We start from the raw sequence: 6,884 nt of genomic DNA, 5'->3' as shown, positions 1-6,884 counted from the left end.
TCCGGGCCGGCTACCCTAGCCCGACAGTTTTTACAGTAGGGCCGGGCCGCGCTCGGTGCGGGCGCTAACGATGCGGCCCGAACTCGGACCCGGGCCAGGCCTTGGGCCCTGGGCCCGAATGGACACCCCTACTTGTTTGAGACTATACACAACTTTCTCTAACTTATATACACGGTTTGAAAAAGCATAATCAATAAAATCCGAGTTTATTTTACATAGACTTTTTCTTTTTAGGTACATATTTAGAAAAATACTTTTTATATCTACTTGATAAAGCTTAAATCCTTTATAATAAGAGAAAATAATTAAAATTCTAATGGATTAAAGTCTAGTAGTCTAAGTAAAAATTTTACAGAAATCGATCCCTTCTATTTAAGTGTAACTCTTAGCAATAAGTCTAACCTTATTTCTCATGACATTACCCCTTTTTATCCAATTTATTTTTAAGAACTATTTAGTTCCTACGACAGGATGATCTTTGGTTTAGGAACTAAACTCCAAACTTTATTATTTTGCAATTTGATTAATCTCTTCTTGCATGGAAATTATCATTTTACATCATTTATAGCTTAATTCACATTTTTCAGATAAAAATTTACATATGTGCAAAATTCATGATGAAAGAAATGTGAATTTTTACCTTTATCTACCTTCATGGTTGACATTGAACAATAGTAATCATTCAAACATGTACATGGTTGATGATTTCTTATCAAATGATCTCTTGTTGAAATAATTTATTGATTTTCTGAAAGGGTTGGATCTTAATGATCCTTTGAAGCTTTATAAATTGTGCTTTCAGTATTGCCTGTTGCTTCCTTGTTCTTGTCCTTTGTTTTCCCCTGAGCTTTATTCTTACTTTCCACTAAAGTCTTTTCTTGTTCAACATGGTATTTAGATTCACCATAGAGGGTCATCTGCATTATCAATGAAACTAGTATATTTGTGAGTTTCATTAAATTTTATATGGATAGATTCTCAAGAATTATAGTTCTTTTATTGTATACTCTATAAGTTTTACTATAAGAAGAATATCCCGAAAATATACTTTAGAATAAAATATTCTTAATTAGTCTTTCATATTCAAAAGAATACATTTAAATCCAAAATACGAAGATGTGAAACTTTTAGGGATATTTAATAGTAAAGTCCATAAGAAGTCTTGTTTAGTATAGGTCAAAGATAAGCTCTATTATTTACATAGCATGTTCTATTCACTACCTTTGCTCAAAAGTGCTTTGATGATTTATACTCACATAACATCAATCTATCCATTTCTTATAAAGTCTGATTCTTGCCCTTCACAACCCTATTTTATTGTGGTATTCGAGAAGAAGGTTTGATTCTTGCCCTTCACAACCCTATTTTATTGTGGTATTCAAGAAGAAGGATATGCATGAGTGAAACCTTTTGTTAACAAAAAAATCTTTAAAAATTTTATTTTAAAATTCACCTCCATGATCAGAATGAATGTTACAAATAAGAAGGCCTCTTTCTTTTTCAACTCTTACTTGACTTTTTTAAAAAAAATTAAAAATTTACTCTTTTTAGCTAGAAACATAATCCATGTAAATTTAGAGTAACCATCAACTACAAGTAAAAATAACTCTTTCCTCCTAAGTTCTATGTGGACACTAGTCTAGAAAGATCTAAGTGAAGTAATGGTAAAGTTTAAAAGTGCGCACAAAATTATGCAAACTATGAGATGATCTTATAAATTTACCATTTGTGCAAGCCTCACATAAACTCTCACTTTTAAAAGTAGTGATAGGCAAACCTCTATCTAATTCTTTTTTTGAGAGTTTCTGCAATAAATCCATGATCGCATGTCCAAGTCATATGTGCCAAAGTCTACAATCCTCTCAAAATATTATTGTGTCAGATTTAATATCATTGAAGCTTAATACGTGTACATTAGCATGCCTATTTTCAGTAAAGACAATCAAACATGTTTTGGAATTGATAAATTTGCATATAGTAGATTTGAAAACAATAGACATACCTTTATCACATAATTGACTAATGGAATTAAGATTGTCTTTTAAACCATCAATAAGTAAAACTTTAAGAAGTTTAAAAGAATTATTATCTATATCACCAACTCCTATAATCCTATGCTTACCATTATTCTCAAAAGTCACATCTCCACCATTTTTTCTTGTCCAAACTAAAAAATAAATCTTTCTTACCTATCATGTATCGAGAATATCCTGCATTTAAATACCATGTGCTTCCATGCTTCTTAACTCTCTAATGAATTTCCTTGTTTTAATTATTACCCTCGAAATCTTTGAAGCTATGGGTATTGGCCATGAGACAGTGACTCTTATTATTAGAGCTCAAATCGCTTTCTGATTCTTCATCTTCACTTGAGCAATCTCACGACATTACCTTGTAGCTCTTATTCTTCCATTTTCAGTCAGTCTTATTGAGAGGGCATTCATTTATGTAGTGTTCAAGTTTCCTGTAATAATGACAAATAATTCAAAGATATGAATTTTTATATTTAGCTTCCGTTACCTTAATGAAATTCTAATTTCGCTTGTTATGTATGAACTTTTGCCCATCTTTTGTCTTTAAGAATGATTTGAATCCTTCAACTACTAATCCAATCTCACTATAGTCATCACCATAATGGTTCGAGCACAATTCTTTATTCTTCTTGGATCATGAATTTTCCATTTCGGCCTTTAGGGTTACCGACTATGTAACATGTGAGATTTTTATTGTAATTCAGATAATAATCCTACATGCACTCTCCTTCTCACGAAGGGACTTTCTCATTATGCCAAGAGTCCTCCTAAATTATAATCTGATTCAGTAGGCTTACAAAGAATGTATCCTAGTATCTATCTGAAATCAGTGTTAACTCTCCATAGGGAGTGACACCAAGCACTGGCTAGTACTAACCCCTCAATTATCACTGGCTGAGGGACGTCGTAAAAAGAAGTTTGAAACAAGCTATCAAAAAATAGTTTAAGCACAAAATCAGAAAGATCACACGGCTCTTTTGATTAGCAAACCGTTCTTCAAAAGCTTAAAGCAAAGATCATTAAGGACAAATTAGATGTTGGTTCCAAAGGCAACTCCTCTCACTAAGACAATTTGATGTTGCTGAGTGCAATGAGATCACAAAATCAAATTTTTTTCTTACAAACCCTAGAATTTTCTCTATTCAAGTTCTCTCTTTTCAAAACCTAGAACTCTCTCCAAATATTATCTCTTTCAATCTTATATAGCCTCTCAAAAACCAGAAAGAGATATTCAAATTATGGTGAAAGTTGGAGATGAAAGGGATCAATGAATGGTTGTGATTAACTCTTTAAATCCACCAAATACTATCGTCACCATTGATTCCTCATGACCATCGATGGTGCTCAATCAATGGTTCCATGAGCACCATTGATGATGTAGACCCTAGAGGGGGGACGTGATTAGGGTCTTATGCTAATCTAATCCGATTTTATGCCAATTAAAACTAATTAACAAATATATTCTTGTAAGATAGATATACAAAGAGTTAAGTGCAAGAATATGCAATATACACAAGGTGATATATCCTAGCAAAGAGGTATACTATATGATATTTGCAAGGATATGCAAACACAAGGGTAACATAAAAAAATGATATAGTGGATGAAATAAACAATGAGAGAAAGGCTATAAAGATGAACAAATATAAGTGTGCTAAGCCAAACTCAAACAAGCAATATGATCACGGGGTTCGGACCTTCCGTCCTACGTCTTCGCTCCCTACTCCCGGGGAGAAATCCACTATCATGACCGGGTTTTCTACGCTCACCCGAATAACGTTTACAACCACACCACTCACTCACAATGTCAGTTTTCAACGTTCACCGATCAACGTCCACTCCTCACACTCGGTTTTCTAGTTCACCGAAAACTTCACAACAACACACTCGGTTTTCTAGCTCACCGAAAACCTTACAACATTCTCAATGTAACAATAAATAGTTTGTTCTCTCATACAAGGCGAGAACTCAATTAAGCACAATTTAATGTTACAATCTCTCACAACCCTAATATACTATGCATGTAAATACAAAAAGCTCAATGTGGGTGTGTGTAACAAAGAGGTAAATCAAATCTAAAATTAATACAAAACTAACTTTAATAAAATGATAATCAAATAAATATGCAAATGTAAATCTAGATAAGAGTTTAGAAATGCTTCTCTGAAAAACAAGATGGAGAGATGGATTAAGATGAAGCTCAATCAATGTAGGTGATCTCCTCCACTTGTGTAAAACTTCTTCCCAAACAAAAATTCTTTTAAACAAACACTAAACAAACTAAAACCCTTGTTTAAAACTTGTTTAAAAACTTCTTGGATGATGAAAATAGTTATGGCAAAGGGGTATATGTAGGGTAGAAGAAAACAACTCAAAAAATCTCAAAAACCCACTAAAAAACCAAAAACAGAAGTTACCGTTAAAGTTCAACGGTCGGATGCTACAGTAACAGCGGTCGACAGCGGTGGTCAATCACGAAGTTTATCAAAACTGAGAGAACGTGCAGAGAGTTTGACGGTCGACCGCACTGTAGCGCGGTCGACCGCAGGTACTGTAGCACTACATATCTAGCTTTGTAAAATCAATTAAAAATAGTAAATCAACTCCAAAAATTATGAAATTTTGACGAAAGGTTTTAGACATGTAGAAGAACATGTTAAGAAATAATTTATGAAAAATCATTTCTCATTTGAGAGAAATAAATGTTTGAACACAGATATACAGTTTTGAAAATCTGCTGACATACACGATTTTGTAAAATCAATTGGGCATAGTAAAACAACTCAAAAAATAGTAAAATTTTGAGGAAAGTTTCTAAACATATAGATAAACATTTCAAAGAAAGAATTTCTTAAATATCACTTTCCATTTGTGAAAACTCATCTGTTTTGTAAAAACATGCACGAACGAAAAACATGATTTTGTAAATTCAATTAAACGTAACAAATCAATTTCAAACTTGATGAAACTTTGGAAAATGTTTGAAAATGTTATTTTGAACATGTTACAAAAAATAATTTCTCAAATTAAATTTTTTATTTATGAAAACTCATGTATTTTGTAAAACTTATAAATACATGTGTACATAAACAACTTTACCATATGAAACCAAACATGTATGTATATATATATATATATATATGTATATATATATATATATATATACATATATAATGTATTTGTTTCATATTTAAACTTAAAAGCCAAGAACCAAAACTTGTGTATATATATATATATATATATATATATATAACTATATATATAAAAACAAAATATGTGTGTGTGTGTATGATTGAGCTTAAAGTACTAACACACATAATATAAAACCTAAACTAAATATACCCAAGTTTGATTGATCTTCGATGTAGCTCAACTTGGTACACTTGCGGAAGAAGCTTGAACTTTTATCTTTAACTTGAATATACATTGCTTCACTCCACTATTCCACCAACCTCCATTGGATATGATCGTTGAAGCTCTATTCCGTCCATCCTCCAACACGTTGTTTGCCTAGAATAATAACGAAAACACAAACACTAGACAAACAATATTAGATATAAATTGTTTGCTAAATCACCATCAAAATAAGAAGATCAACAATCTCTTCTTTTTTGATGATGACAAACAATTTACAAAAAGGAATATATGCATGAAGGAAATGAACATATACAAGATAATGCACATGCATATAAACAAGGAATTATATACTCACAATATTTCTCCCCCTTTAACAACATCAAAAAGGGGACAAAAGAATTAAGAGAGCGAAAGCTTCCCCTACAAATAAGCATGGGAGAGTATAAAACAAGTATAGGGATTGCTCCCCCTATCAAAATGCCTTAATTAATATATGCAATGAATGCTAAGGCATACATATGTGAGCAAGCATAGATGGAAAGTATGCTAAACACTCCTCACATACAAAAAGACAATGAAGACACATATAAATATGTCATTATGAAGAGGTTTTATTATACTAATATAAAAAACCATGTATAAAATAGATTTATGAAATCAAAAGAAAAAGAGCATGAGAATCATGCAAAATTTTTTCAAATGAAAACAAATCAATCAAATGAAATCATAAATCACAAGTAAATCATACAAGAACATAAAACCAAATCATCATTGATTTTCAAAAATCAAGAGAGGCAATTATATCTAGCTATTGAGCTAGTATCAACCCATGCAAACATTTTATCATCCGGTAAACAAGATTTGGGAATAAACACCCAATAAATCCGGAGGGTTATATGAACACAAACCTCTTATCAAAATCAAAACAAATAATCATGAAAACAAAAGATTTGATCAATTAAAATTTTGTTTTCATAATCAAAAGATTTTAAGACATAATTTTCAAAACCAAGAAAAGGAAAAATAAGAACACTAAAATTCTTAGTTTAAAATTTAAATTTGTTTTGGTACCCAAGAACTCTTGGTACCAAAAGATTTAAGGACATGACCCCTATCATTAAAGCTCAAAGCCCTTAGGTTATGAACCCATTTGGGCTCATTTAGTGCACTAACACGGTCAAAGCAATAATCACTCAAATGACCCTTCCGATTGCAATTTGTGCAATAAAAGAGATCTATTTATTTTTGTGGACCATTAGCTCGTGCACGGGAATCATTTGTAAATAAAGATTTTCTTTTAAAATTATTTTGCAAATGAGAAACATTCTTAAACAATGGAACATATTGCAACTTAGAAGCCTTTTGTATATCAAAACAAAATTTAGCAAGATGTCCAAACCTACAACAAACATCACATTTAAAAGCATGTGGTCTACTAGAAGCATTTGGCAAATGAGATTTCTTTTTCAAATCAAAAAAATATTCGGCCAAATG

The sequence above is a fragment of the Asparagus officinalis genome, chromosome 6, assembly GCF_001876935.1.
Source record: "Asparagus officinalis chromosome 6, Aspof.V1, whole genome shotgun sequence".
Taxonomy (NCBI): Eukaryota; Viridiplantae; Streptophyta; class Magnoliopsida; order Asparagales; family Asparagaceae; genus Asparagus; species Asparagus officinalis.
Note: the sequence above shows the minus strand (reverse complement) of the source record.